The sequence below is a fragment of the Mytilus galloprovincialis genome, chromosome 12 (genome assembly GCF_965363235.1).
Source record: "Mytilus galloprovincialis chromosome 12, xbMytGall1.hap1.1, whole genome shotgun sequence".
Lineage (NCBI taxonomy): Eukaryota > Metazoa > Mollusca > Bivalvia > Mytilida > Mytilidae > Mytilus > Mytilus galloprovincialis.
This window is the reverse complement of record NC_134849.1, coordinates 46,991,188-47,005,942: the sequence shown is the minus strand read 5'-3', so window position 1 is coordinate 47,005,942 and position 14,755 is coordinate 46,991,188. Positions and strand designations below refer to the sequence as shown.

Here is a 14,755-nt window from a genome sequence, read left to right as displayed (position 1 = left end):
TACCAGTATCTTTAGTTTTTCAATCAAAGAAGACTATTTCTTTTTGGCGATCTTTAGAATTGGGTTGCTGTCTCAGTCTAACACTAATTCACACCTCTAAATTGTAGTCATACAAGTTTGGAAATGTTATCATCATTAAGGTCACCAAAAACATGTTTTTTTTCACATTTTTAGGATGGTTACAGATTTCTTTTTGCAGAAATGTAAATTCTGAGAAGTGAAAAGGTCAAAAACATCATGTCTTATATTTGTGACAAACAGATTTTCACCTGTTGCACCCATGTAACATATGATAAAACATCAGCATTTTGTAAATAATATGACAGAAGTGTAAAATCTGTTACACACAACACACTACATGAGGACTCAAGAAATGTAAAAAGTTCACTATGCTGTAAGCATAATAGTGTATACAGTGTAAATATGGCATACAACATTTTACAATGACACTCAACAATACGCTTTTTTCAAAAATCTAACTTCAAAATTTGCCTAAATCTTCAACTTATTCAGATATTATTGCGATGCTTTTATCATTGCGAAAAAAAGCAACAGGGTTATTATCGCAATAATTCAAACTTGCATTTAGAATTTTTTTATATGGATTAAACACAATTTTTTTCAAATATTGCAAAAAAATAAATTTGTGGTTTAGTCTCAAATGACAAAATCGCAATAATAAATGCCCTGCAAATACTTTCTGAATTTTTCAGTATTTACCCAAAATGTTCTAATTGAGCTCAAATTCAGCAAACACAGAGGAGTTTATCACTTTCAGATATGGAAAAAAACAGAAATAGAATATTTTATTTACATCTTAATTACAAATCTTTTAGGCTCAGGGTATCTGAACATCCCTTTTTATGAAGGGATCTTCTAATGTCATTATCAATATTCTATTGAACTCATTATTTATAACTTTAATATCCTAAAAAATGCCACAAAGTTAAAAAAAAAAAAAAAAAGCAATGTGCAAAGTCTTATCAAGAAAAAAAACACTCTTCAAGATACTCTGATAATTCAAAATAATGTTTTGAATATTCAGATAGCTCCAAAACATATTAAATTTTCAAAGCCAAGGTCAATATCATAAATTGTTAAAAAGATTGAGGTCAAAATGTTAACAATGATTAATTCCACTGTACAAGCTCTGCACTGAGCCTAAAGTGTGTCAGATGCAACCGATCTCATTGTAAGGGTCAATTAGGATGTAATCAGCCAGAAATGTAAAGTGTCTTTTGTGACTCCTTCAAATAATGTTTTCTGCATGATATAAGGCTACAAACTTGATCTTTTTTCTGTGTGTTATTATTGTACAGGTCAACTAAGCCATAATGGTAGGCTATCGGGTGTCAAAAAGGGCAGAAAAGTTACAATATGTCCTTTGTACTTGGAAATTTTCTTTAACTACGTTGCGTCACCGGATCATTCTAAAGATGAAATTGGTATTCCTAGGTCAAGTGCTCGAATAAAAGACAAACAAAAAAAAAAGAAAGAAAAAATGCCTGTAGCACTTTACGATTCAATATTATGAAAAGTTACATACAAACAAAGCAATGTAAACATGATCCACGTCAAAAAGATTTAGTGAAAAACTTAAAAGGACAGCATGAATGAAACAAACCTTACACTCAACGTGAAATGACTGATTATCAAATTTTTTGTCTTAAGACATTTTTTTATTTCTTAAATTTTCATATCTGATTCTGACCATAATTTGTTAACCTTTAAATACCAGTAATAATAAGAAAACTTAAATCTTCAGTTGTTTAAAAATTCATAAAATTTATAACGAAAAAAAAACAATATTGAATAAAATCTATTTAATCAACCAAATCAAACAAGAACTGCATTAATGATTTGTTCTGTTTTAAAATAAAACATGAATAAAAAGTTATCTGATGTCTACAGAATATGCATGTAAGCCAATATAACTTGCCGTTTTGTGAATCATGACGTTTTGTAAATGATGACAAGTACTCTTGTCCTTCCTCTCATATCTATTTATGTTTGCACAGTTTAATAACCTGCAACTTTTTCGACTGAATGATTCTTTTAAAGCTATTCAAATAAATTTATGATACTGTTTTTGCACCTTAATCGATCATGAATCAAATAGAAAAACATTTTAAACTCCTACTCATGCAGAACTGAGAGCCCATTATCTTTGTAATATAAATTACAGTTAAAAGTTTCATAATAACATCAATTTACAGTTTAAAATTCATTTGAGTAAATACAGGATTTGTTTGATATTTTTATTATAATTGCTTCTTACATATTCCATTTTATCACGGTAATGAGTTTTTGGAATATAAACATTTTCACATTTTACTATGGCCAATTTTAATACCATAATAATCTTTATAGCTATTTTAATTTGCAGCTCCCCGCTGAGAACCTCTTAGTGCAATATCAATGATTTGCTTTGCACAATTTACCTATAATAAATGCATAATTGTTCTGCCCCAATTTTATTCAAAGGTGTGAACAATACAAATCATTGATTGTATATTGATCACCTAAAAACCAATTAACAGTGTTATTGTCTCCCCTTGATCAGCATAAGGTTGTTATGATAATTGATTTTACGATGTTGAATTAAAAATTTTAAGAATCTACGTTTCTACGTTTCCATTAATGAAACCTGGTATAATATGTACTATGCACTTTAATATGTCAATGTCTTACGCAAATATTTTTAAAGATCGTTAATCGTTTACTAAAGGTAACCCTGAGGGAAATAAACATTACCCGATTTAATATTGCACATCTCATATTTTCACCTTAATCATGATTATCATATTTCAGTCAAAATAGATCTGAAACGTACACAAGAATTGTAGAATATTACACCTACAGCAAAGAATTCTGACTATTTAAACATAATAGAATTTACCAACCAATTTCAAATTGAAAATTTATTGATTAAAATAAAATTCACCCTGATGGCCCCCTACTGATATAGGTATGCACAGAGATAATTTCTTGTACACTGCAGAGATAAAACTTGACCCATTTAATTACACAAACACAGGTGCAAATCCTCTGTACTACCTATGTATGTGAACTAAATATTTAACCTCTTACCTTATGAGTAAAAAAATCCATGATATGTAAGGATGTCCACCAGTGAAAATCTGGTGTCCACCACTGACTGACCACTCCCTCTATGGTCAGTCTGATGCCCCTTCATTGCCACCTCCTTTTGGTCAGTCAGTAAATATAAGTTGTTCACCTAAGGGATTTTTTTTTCAGGCCAGTTGCACCACACGTTTTTTCTTATGGACACTGCTATAGCACATTATTTGGTTCCACTTGATCTGCACATGTCAGTCACTGTGAAATATACATGGATATGTACATTTAAATAACATATTTAACCAATTAATGAGGGGCACCTGTCAAGGGTGTACACTTTTCCTTATATAGTATTTATGCTTCTGTTTAAAAGAAAACATCTGCTAATTATGATTCAAGCCTATAAACTATTTTTTTTTGTGTTAAAATTAAAAGTGTAATTAAAACATTCATCAACTTTTTTTCTAATCTTTATTGAGTTTTTAAAAAAAGATGAAAATTTCTTGTGTTCCAAATTCTCAGATAGAAACAATGACAAAACATTTTTTATTAGAATTTTAAAAACAATTTTTAAATTTGGCTAATTCCAAATAACTATTACCATGCTTAAAATACCTTTTAATTTTACCTTCTGTTGTCCGTATTTATAAACAATGCTCTCTCTCTCTTTCTCTTATAGATCTTTATCAAACAAAAATTTCCATTTTTAGAAATACTTCCATGAATTGATTGCCGAATGCCCTAACAAATACAAAACTTCCTATATATTTAAACAAACTAACATATACTGAAAAAATGACGAATTATCCTTGAATGCAAATCTGAAGCTTAATAAGCATGTTCAAAGCATCCTGAAAGCTTTAAAAGCCTTTCACATATTTAATAATTAACCATTGCCATTGATTTTTTTATTGAGTGGGCTAACTTTCTCTTTGGTGTTTGCGCTGCAGTTTGAATGACTGCAACGGATACAAAGGATTTCGTGCAAACCGTTACATGATATTGCGAAATTCTGCAACAGCTGTGGTATCTAATTACTGCCCGTTATCAACATATCGATGAAGTGATTTAATTTTTTTGCAGCCAGATGAGGGTATTTTTTGTAACTGTCATTTTTTATTTTCTCTGCACTTAAAAATCTATACAAGCAAACATTCTTGTTTCTAACATGCATATTTATGGATCAATCATTAACTCTACATAAAAAAAATGTAGTAAAAATTTTGTTCCTTTGAGTAAACAAACAAAAAAGGATGCAATTAAGTTTTTTGTAACGGGATGGTGGCAATTAAGTTTTTTTGTAACGGGATGGTGGCAATTAAGTTTTTTTGTAACGGGATGTTGGTGGTTCATGCTGTTTGACATCTTCTTTAATTTTGACTGCACAGAAGAAATCAATGCATTTGAAGGTCTGATTGAGGTTTTGATCAAACACTTCACAGCAAAACAACTAACAAAATTGTTATTTCATTGACAAAAAGAAGGATTGGACTATAAGCCTTCAATATTATCTTGAATTTTAAGTTATTCAATAACACATTTATATTTGTAGAAAAATAAACCTTATACTAAGCATTAGACAAATAAACATGTTTTGTGTTAAACATGTAATTTGAGTATTCTTTCCCCTTTTTTATTTCAATTAGTGGTACATATATCTTAAAGAACATTAGATCAATAGAGTGATATTTAAGACAGACTTCTTCATAGTAACATGCTGTGGTACTTGAAATTTGTTTGACTTTTTTGAAGATATTTCTGGCTTCATCGCTTTTGCCGTAGTGTCATATAGGTATATATTCCATATTTGATTCATACTCAAATACACATGTTCATTTTACCACATATTGCACCATTACAAAAATTATGCCTTTCAGTTCAGTTTTTGATTTTCTTAAAAAATAATTCAGAAAGTTACTTGCTGTAGTAATTTTTCAGTTTCATGAAATACAAGGCCCTGTAGTAATTGAAATGTTAGTCAAAACCAGAAACAAACTTGCTTGACCAATAAAATGAGATTTAAAATTGAAAAAAAGCTTATTTAATTTTTGGGGGGAATTCTTGCAAAAAATAATCATTGATGGTTCATTTAAAATTCATTCCAACTTCAATTACGATTTCCTCTAAACCAAATATTCAGAGAACCTCCCAGCACCTTGTGAACTCCAAGACAATGTACTAAATTCAGACCTTAAAAAAAACTTTATTTACCTTCTTAAATATTAAGAAATTTCCAAATTCTTTTCAGTTGTGATTAAGTTACACACCTAACATCATTTATGATGATAGTCTGACAAAAACAAAGGAAATACTGACCACAGGAAGTTTTTGATCAGGAAGAAAAATAGCTTGATGATGTTTCCTTCACTTCCTTTAGCTCTTTCTTTTATATGTAAATTCACAGAATTTAATTAATCATAGATAAACTGCAATTTCACTTTTTCTTTTTAATAGACTTTACTGTCCAAATTGAAAAAAAAATAGTTGCATATTGAATACCTGAATTGAGTAACCTTTTTTCCTCTTAAAATTATACATTTCTACACAATTTTTTAATAAATATCTTGTAAATTTCAATGCTGGAAATTTCAATGTACACGTTCTAACCAACAAAAATAAAACACAAATCAAAGCATTACTCCAATGCTACTTCGTTTCTTCACTGGTCATTGTTGGTGTGGCCTTAACGTTTGTAACATTGTAATTTTCATCATAAAATTTCAACATCTGAATTTTTTTATTCAATACTCTTAATTCATATTTATATTCTGAGAAGGGCAGTTAGTCATGATTAAATTTGTTTGACCTACTACGTTTTTATTTTTAGTTGACAATACAATTTATAATGGTCATCTAGCTAACTTCCCCTTGTCGGAATAAGAAAATTTCCTGTTTGCCAAAAGTACCACTTGTACATGTATGCACAAATTTAGATGTGGGAAATGAAACTGAAATGGAGAATCATCTGCTATGATTCCTAAGAACAAGATTTAACCCATTAAAAGGGCCAGCAAGAAATAGATAAAACTGTAGACTTAAAAAGATGGCGTAAAAAGCATAAAAGACACAGCAAGGCCATGTTAAATCAATAGGATGATCTTTTAAATGTCATATTTTGTCTTTAATTTTTCATGGCATCCAGTTTTATTAGTTTAGTCAACAACACACATATGTTCTAGCTACAGAAAGCTATCAATAGGTTAATATGGTGATTCTGTATTCAATACTCCCTTGATAGGAAAATGGTGAAAAATCTCAAGATGAAAATAAAAGACGTAGTTTCAAAAAAAGATTTCACTAGTTATTAAACTTTATGATAATGTGTCTGTAAGATACAAATATTCTAACATTAAAAAAAAGAAGAAATAAGTTGGTCAGAGCAATCTGTTACAAAACTAAGAAGATGTGGTATTATTTGTGGCCAATTATTAAAGACAAACTAATGATGTAGATCAAGTTTGTTTTAGGTCACTGTACGACATTCAACAAGTTGACTACTGTACGACATTCAACAAGTTGACTACTGTACGACATTCAACAAGTTGACTACTGTACGACATTCAACAAGTTGACTACTGTAAGACATTCAACAAGTTGACTACTGTACGACATTCAACAAGTTGACTACTGTACGACATTCAACAAGTTGACTACTGTAAGACATTCAACAAGTTGACTACTGTATGACATTCAACAAGTTGACTACTGTATGACATTCAACAAGTTGACTACTGTAAGACATTCAACAAGTTGACTACTGTATGACATTCAACAAGTTGACTACTGTAAGACATTCAACAAGTTGACTACTGTACGACATTCAACAAGTTGACTACTGTACGACATTCAACAAGTTGACTACTGTAAGACATTCAACAAGTTGACTACTGTATGACATTCAACAAGTTGACTACTGTACGACATTCAACAAGTTGACTACTGTACGACATTCAACAAGTTGACTACTGTAAGACATTCAACAAGTTGACTACTGTATGACATTCAACAAGTTGACTACTGTAAGACATTCAACAAGTTGACTACTGTACGACATTCAACAAGTTGACTACTGTACGACATTCAACAAGTTGACTACTGTAAGACATTCAACAAGTTGACTACTGTACGACATTCAACAAGTTGACTACTGTACGACATTCATCAAGTTGACTACTGTACGACATTCAACAAGTTGACTACTGTACGACATTCAACAAGTTGACTACTGTACGACATTCAACAAGTTGACTACTGTACGACATTCAACAAGTTGACTACTGTACGACATTCAACAAGTTGACTACTGTCCAACAAACAGAATGCAATGTTGTCACTTATCAACAATATGAACTAAACTGCAAAACTATAACAAAGTCGTTCAAGTGTAAAATGTAGGTCAAAATTACCCAAATTAACTAAACTAAGCATTTTACTATGAAACAACACTAAAATATCACTGATTAATTTGTTAGCACACGGAACCTAATTTCCTCTGAAATATACCCCCAGCACATATATTGTGTGATTTAGTTTATCAAAGGTTTAAGTAATTCATAAATAAAACAAAACCAAAAACACCTTTTTTGGAAGAAAATCCTGATTTTAGAATGAATAGACAGGGGAAGAATCCATTCTTTTTCTTCTCTCTACTGACCTTTTCTCATACTATGTTTTTTATTAATCTCATTTTCAGTTACTTCGTTTTGTATGTTTCTGCTCCAATTTTTTTAGTGTGACCTCCCTCGTTCAAATGTGCACACAAGGTTATTCCCTTATGTTACTACGTAAAAAAAAATCTAACCATATCAAAAATGTTATACTATTGCTCTCCAGTCATGTTAATCATAAATTTCAATGTTAACACGTCCTTGACAATTTCCTTATCCGTTGATGCAATACACATCACATCCTGTGCAAATTCTACGATTTTTATAAATACAACAAAATCATTAGAACTAGAACACCCTTGAGCCATTCAAGCCTTCAGGCAATTGTAAATATGTACATCTAATACATGTTTCTTCATTTACAATTCATATTTCAGATTTGCATAAAGCCGTGTTTTTGTACCGTTTTACCATTGATAACTTCCTCAAGGTAATGCAAGTGTCTTTATTTAGACAAGAATCAAAAATAAATATGTAGCACATGTCACTGAGTAAAACAATACGGAAAAAAATTCACTAAAGTTCATCAAAAGTTTAAAGAGACTGAGAAGTTTCAAGGGAGATAACAAGAAAGACCTGAAGCAATGACGGCTTTCGGTGTAATACAAGTTAATTACCAATACTCAACTATCTATAATGTTACTTATCTATTTTAGAAAATTTATTAAAGAACATATATTTTATGTTGTAATTTGAATCAAAACAAATGCATCTGTCTTAGTTTCTAGCATCTAGGAAGCTGTAAAACAGTTATGGTAATTATTGAACTAGAGTGTTACTATGGAGATGCTAAAATTCACCAGATACAACCCCACAGTCACTTGCAGAAAAGTCAGCTTCAAAGATTGGTTGAAAATGTATCTTTTTCTTTGGTCCATCATAACCTATTATCTAGAGTATTGGTTAAAACAGATTTTTTACTGGATCAAGTAACAATATTGTACAAATGATTAATTGTTTAGGAATAAGTCCTACAAATTATGATGTCTTTTTCATATATTATATACTTAATCTATGGTATTGTTTGATTTATTATGAAAACCACATCATAAACTGGGCATACTCAATTGAGATCTTGAAATATTCTGGGTTATATTTTCAAAACATGAATCCCAATGTGATGACCCCATCCCCCTTCACAAAGCTATAATAAATATTGAGAACTGGAAATTAAACTTAAATGACTACGATTTATTTTCTGTTTCAGGGTATAAATGATATAAATAACTTAGATTCTGAAATAGTGAATTTCTGTTTAGAACTTTACCCATCAACAGTTCTAAACTTTTATGATGGTACGTTGCAGTTTATTAAATACTGTTATTCATGTATAAACAAATTGTGCATCCAAGCAACTAATCCACCATCCATGGGTAATATGATACTTGCTGGTTAAAAAAGACCTTGATATCTGTTTGTGCTTTAGTCTTAGTGTTCAAATATAGCTACCGGTACTTTAAATTTCTCTGATTTTATATTTCAAATATCAGGGACAACAGACATGAGAGACCTTTTTTTCTTATTTTTTATGCATCTTATAAAAATCATAATCTGCGGTGGCACTCCATCCAATTTCAAAGTGACCTCTATGAACTTTGAATATCCTCTGTATTATTTCTAGAGCAAATCTTTAAAAACTATAATATTTCAAGATTTTTTTTCTTTTCAAAACATCTTAACTTTCAAAGCTATAAATCAATTACTCGTATTTTTTCAACCCCTGTGAGTGCCTCTTCTATCTTACTGCATACTGAACAAGTGAAAAAAATCTTGAATTAAAACCATGGGTCAATGCACATTGGATGTAAGCAAAGATATAATGAAAGATATTCTGGACAATGGGTTCATTATGCTTGCTACCATAGGTTAAAAAATAATCTAAAAATAAAACAGCTGGCCTAACTCTTACGTTAACTACTGCCTGTTCTGTGTGCTGAATTATACAAGTTACTTATCTTACTAAGTTTAAGGGATTTGATGTGTGTCAGGGATTAAGATTATTTTTCTGAATGAATAAAAAAATGTACTTAATTTTAAAGTATAAATTTTGTATCTAAAAATTGATGTCCATATCTAAATAATTACTTAATATCGATAGCAGTCCAACCAGAAACTTGCAAACCTGTACTCAGCAGTTCTATCACAGCTTATTCATGTCATGATAAATTCACATATAAAAACAGTTGTATATTTTGTACTTTAACCAGAAAATCTCAAATGAAATTATCCTTTATTTACTTCACCATCTCTAAAATTTTGCTTATTCTGCCTAATTGTCCAGTTGTTTCAACTACATTCAAACAACTTCTGAAGAAACAAACTTGACTCTTAACTTCAATGTATTCAGCCATAGGCATCTCTTCATATTAAAACTGTCAACATACACAAACAAAACTCACAAATGTTCCAGAGGATGGGGTGTCAGACATAAAAGTTGTGCTCTGAACGATTGCCTCTTGCTCATCTTAGGCAAATACTGCTACTCAGTACACTAATTCATGAAAGTTATTATTTCTATATCACAATTGTTAGCATATACCAATGAACTCATTACAATATTGTAAACCCATAGATATGACATTTCGATACTAAAAATGCACTCAGACTTTAACCTTTCAGATCTCCCTTTGGTATCTTTTGCCATTTTGTTTCCTCGGCTGCACCAAGTACAAGAATCAAGGACAAATTAATTCACACTTTCAATGTTAAAACAGCAGGGAATTATTATATTGCAAATTGATGTAAAAAGCTATAATATTTCCCATTTTCTTCTGTTTTCTGAATTATCTATTTATATTTCCATTATTTTTTTCCTGTTGCTAAATTATCCATTATGTATTCAATTAAACCTTATTATCTTCCAATTTAATCTTGTTTGTTTACATTTAACTCGTTAATTAACACGTTAATTTGTATCTTTGATTATCAACATAAAAAAAAAAAAACACATTTGTTACTCCCTTACCTTCAATTTTCTCCATTTTTTTCCTTTTGAAAATTTCTTTGAAGGATAAATTTGATAATTATATGCAAAGCCCACATACAGAGTAAAATAAATTCATGTCTTAAAGCATCGTTTTTTTAAACATAAGTCGGCCATGACATTACGGTGAGATTATTGATATTTTCTCAACATTCCAGTTTAACACTGCACTATAAGTCTCAATAAGAAGTAAAATTTGCAATCGATAGGAACAAACAAATTTAACTTGTTTCATCAAATTGGATTCCATTTTCCTTACTTTATTCAAAATTAAATAAGGGTCTTCATTCTCTTATCAATCTTAAAATTTTTAAAAGCACAGATGCTGTATATAAATTGCAGAGAAAAGAAGCCATCAAAATTCTTAACATTTTCTACATGTAACTGTATACTTTATCTATTTGATATTTTTTCTCTGCAATGAATTATGCAGTGAGATAAGTTTCTCTCTTTGTGCCAAAATTATATATATATAAATTATACTGCACATGTACGAATAAATGTACGTTTTGAAATAAATCATGTAAATAAACTGACCTATTATATTTTAATCTTCCACTTGACATCAAATACGTGTATTTTTGTCCACTGATAGATTTTAAATGTACAAGATGTTATTTCCTTCCACGCACGGAAGGGTTGTTGTCCTGCACTTCACATGTGTACAGAATATTTTATCTACGTTGGGGCTTATCTGACAGAAAATGGACACCATAATATCTATGTACTATTGTCACATTTTGATGTAAATTTTAAATAGATGATGGTCTATTAATATGTACATGAAATACAACTTAAATACACGAGTGGTTCATAGTACAACTATTAACATTTTTACAAAGATTAATATTCAAAATTTAAATATAGTATACTATACCTAAAAATAAATTTCAACAAAGAAAAAATAGTTTCCTTATCACTTATGTTAAAATCCAATGTGATTGAGCTATTACATTTTAAAAATGCATTTCCATATACAAGATAAATTATTGTCAGCTATATTGACGATATATCATATTGAAATGACAAAAGTCAATATAAAATTTCACAGCACATCCATTTACTCATTAAATTTTCACTATCATGACATTGCACACATGTTCACAAAATGACAAGTTATTGAATATTTTTTTTCTAACATTCTATAATATATGTACGTACTTACACATTTTCATTTCCTCTCAATCTATTAATAATATGTCACCATTGCACACATGTTTACTACTTATAAAAGCCAAGCCTGCCAACCAAAGTATTTATTGATTTGTATTATACATGCATACAAATTTTATGTACACAAGGTGCAGATATTGACATCATTTTATAGGAAACTAACTGATTGACTTACCTGATGTACATTTCACATCTTGTCAATTTCCATAACAGCCAATTATTAAAGGGGCACCTGTTTTGTCAAACTTCAATGTAAATTGTGCATTTCAATTGTGTGATAAGTCTGACCTCACTTTACATATAACTGATATGTTATAAGCTTGAGTGACTCAGGGTTAAACAGAGCAGTAAAGTTGTACTACTACTATTACTATACTACATGAAAGTTTTAAACTGATTTTTATCTTTCAAATTACACCAACAATTATGTGACTTTTGGAACTCTTATTTTAATGGGTCACCTGTATTAGATTCAAAAAATGATCTTTAATTCATTTAAATCAGATAAAATCCTGTGAAAGCCTAGATTTTATAACATGTTTTAAAAATCAATATGCAATTTATGTAAATACTTAGTAAATACATCTAACATCTGACCTCTCCTTTCAAGACAAGAAATTGGCGTAAAAATCTTTTATATGCTTTTAATTTTGAAGCTTTCAGGAGTACAACACATTTAAAAATCAAAAGATTTTGACACCTTTTTAGATTTGATTTCCATTGATTGAAAGGTTACTCATATCAATTAAATTTGTAGCTGTTTAGAAAAATATGAAACATACAAAATTACAAAAAAAATCACTATTTTTTTCAGAAGTCCTGACTTAATCATAAAATATTTACAAATGGACATTAAGCAATCATTTTTACTAACAAATAATCTGAAAATAAAATCAACTGTTTTCATATTTCTCAGTGCTCTTGATGGAAATGTATAAGAAAGGGAGGGAGGTCAGAGTTTTTCTGTTGTTTTTTTCTGGGGGGGAGGGAATTGTTTGGGGTTAGAAGGGCGATGTGTTAGACCATAGATGTATAAACTCATACAACTATGGCTGAACAAATCTTTTTAAGAAAATTCTAACCTTATCCAGATAATTCTATTCAAGTCATGATTAAAAACATTTTTCTGTCCTGCTCTATATTTCAGTGCACTTAAAACGCAAGTTGATTTAGGTGCAGCATTCATTTTCTGGTGACAAAAACAAGCTTATTGGACAACAAAATAAACAACAAAACATTTCCTTTCCTAAAAATTGTGAATTGTTGAAACAATTCAATTAGAGTCCCATCCTTTTGACAAACCTCAGAAAGACAACGATCTTGAACTCTGACCATAATCCAAAGCTTTTAAAATTATTCCAAATCTGTCATCAGTTGGTGACTTATTAAAAATTACACAACTCTAAATATCTTTTTTAATTAATGTGCATTATAAGCATTGCCACTGTCCCCGCCCCATTCCCATCCCACCCAACCTACTCCCTTTTGTTTTGACTGATCTTGAAACCAGAATCATTTCCCTGTGAATTTCCTCCCCCACTGCTAATAAGCCCCATATCCTTTATTCACATGTCATTGCCCTTAACAACCAAGGACATTTATTAATTATGGTTCACAAATTATCTCAGCTAAAAATTATCCATGCCATATAAGTGCAAATAGCATATTATATATCAACGTTTAAAAATCCTAGTTTAACAAATAATTCTACCCTTGAAAAAGATTTTTTTTTAAATTTTCCTTATATGGCCTCTCAAATTATCTATATTATTCAAAAGAAAAAAACAATTTTCATCAATTGAAAAACTAACTACCGTCATGCTTTAAGTACAAATTGCATTATTGATCAATACAAACGAATAAAAAATAATATCCAACTTAAAATGACCCAACTTACCGATGTTTACTAGACCTCTTCATCCACGGCTAACCACTGCAGCCATAGGAGTCGAAAAGATTGTTATTTTTCACCGTATATATACATATACATATCGAGGTCTTCTTACTGTGCATGCATTGCACAGATCCTTAAAGAAAATCAATACTCAACATTCTGTTGCAAGAGAAACATGTCGTATATTATTGTTGAGTGGTTATAGATTTTATCCAAGTCGCTGCATTGATCCCCTTTCTTATCGTGTATTGTTGCATTAAGTCATTTCATTTATAAACCAGCTTTGGTGAGAAAAATATTAACGTACAGCAACTAATTGCAGTACTTAATTATTGACTGCACTGATATGGACTTAAATTGGAAGCCATTTTAGCAGACTCCTGTATACATATATACAGTTTACATTTATAATGAAGGTCGTTCATGGAAAAATCTAAAAAATCTAAATTTTTCCATATTTACCTGTGCTTTAAAAATCAGCAAAAAAAACAAAGAATAATGAAACTTTTTTAATCTCGTTATAATTTGTTTAGTATTATGATATTTTTTTTTTATCTAAGATCTTATTTGGAAATTTAACAATTAAACAAAATTTAACAATTAAACCAAAAAAAACCTTAAAAGATTCTTAGACTGAGCAACTTTTAAGAGTAGGTTAAGTAAAAGCTGTTCTGGATAAAGTCAAAAACACAGATTCAAGTTTCTGGAGTAAGGAAGTCATGATAACATACTTTATTTGAATGCATATATTAATAAACCTGCATAAACTAGTACTGGGTTGAGTTTAATATCGTAGCAGCTAAGTAGCGGCTATGTAGCTGCTATCAATATCTAAGTAACAACTAGTCTATAGCTACACGTTCAATAGTCAAAATCTATGTAGCACTACGTAGCGGCTACGATATTGAACGCAACCCTGGTAAGCATTTGCTGTTGATATAAGCAACAAGTTGTTAC

The 14,755-nt window shown here is 30.1% G+C and overlaps 1 protein-coding gene across 7 annotated transcripts in view; it reads right to left on the bottom strand.

Moving 5' to 3' along the window:
- Nucleotides 1-14,755, bottom strand: part of LOC143053990 (uncharacterized) — a 100,388-nt gene that overhangs the window by 25,585 nt on the left and 60,048 nt on the right. For 2 of the 7 annotated variants that reach the window (XM_076226818.1, XM_076226824.1), the window contains one exon: nucleotides 3,091-3,339. The gene's annotated coding sequence lies outside the window, so the exon portion shown is untranslated. Of the gene's footprint in view, nucleotides 1-3,090; nucleotides 3,340-9,657; nucleotides 9,754-11,268; nucleotides 11,378-11,608; nucleotides 11,758-11,896; nucleotides 11,948-12,079; nucleotides 12,234-14,755 lie in introns of those variants that run through there. The other 5 variants (XM_076226821.1, XM_076226817.1, XM_076226823.1 and 2 more) reach the window with 5 other exon arrangements.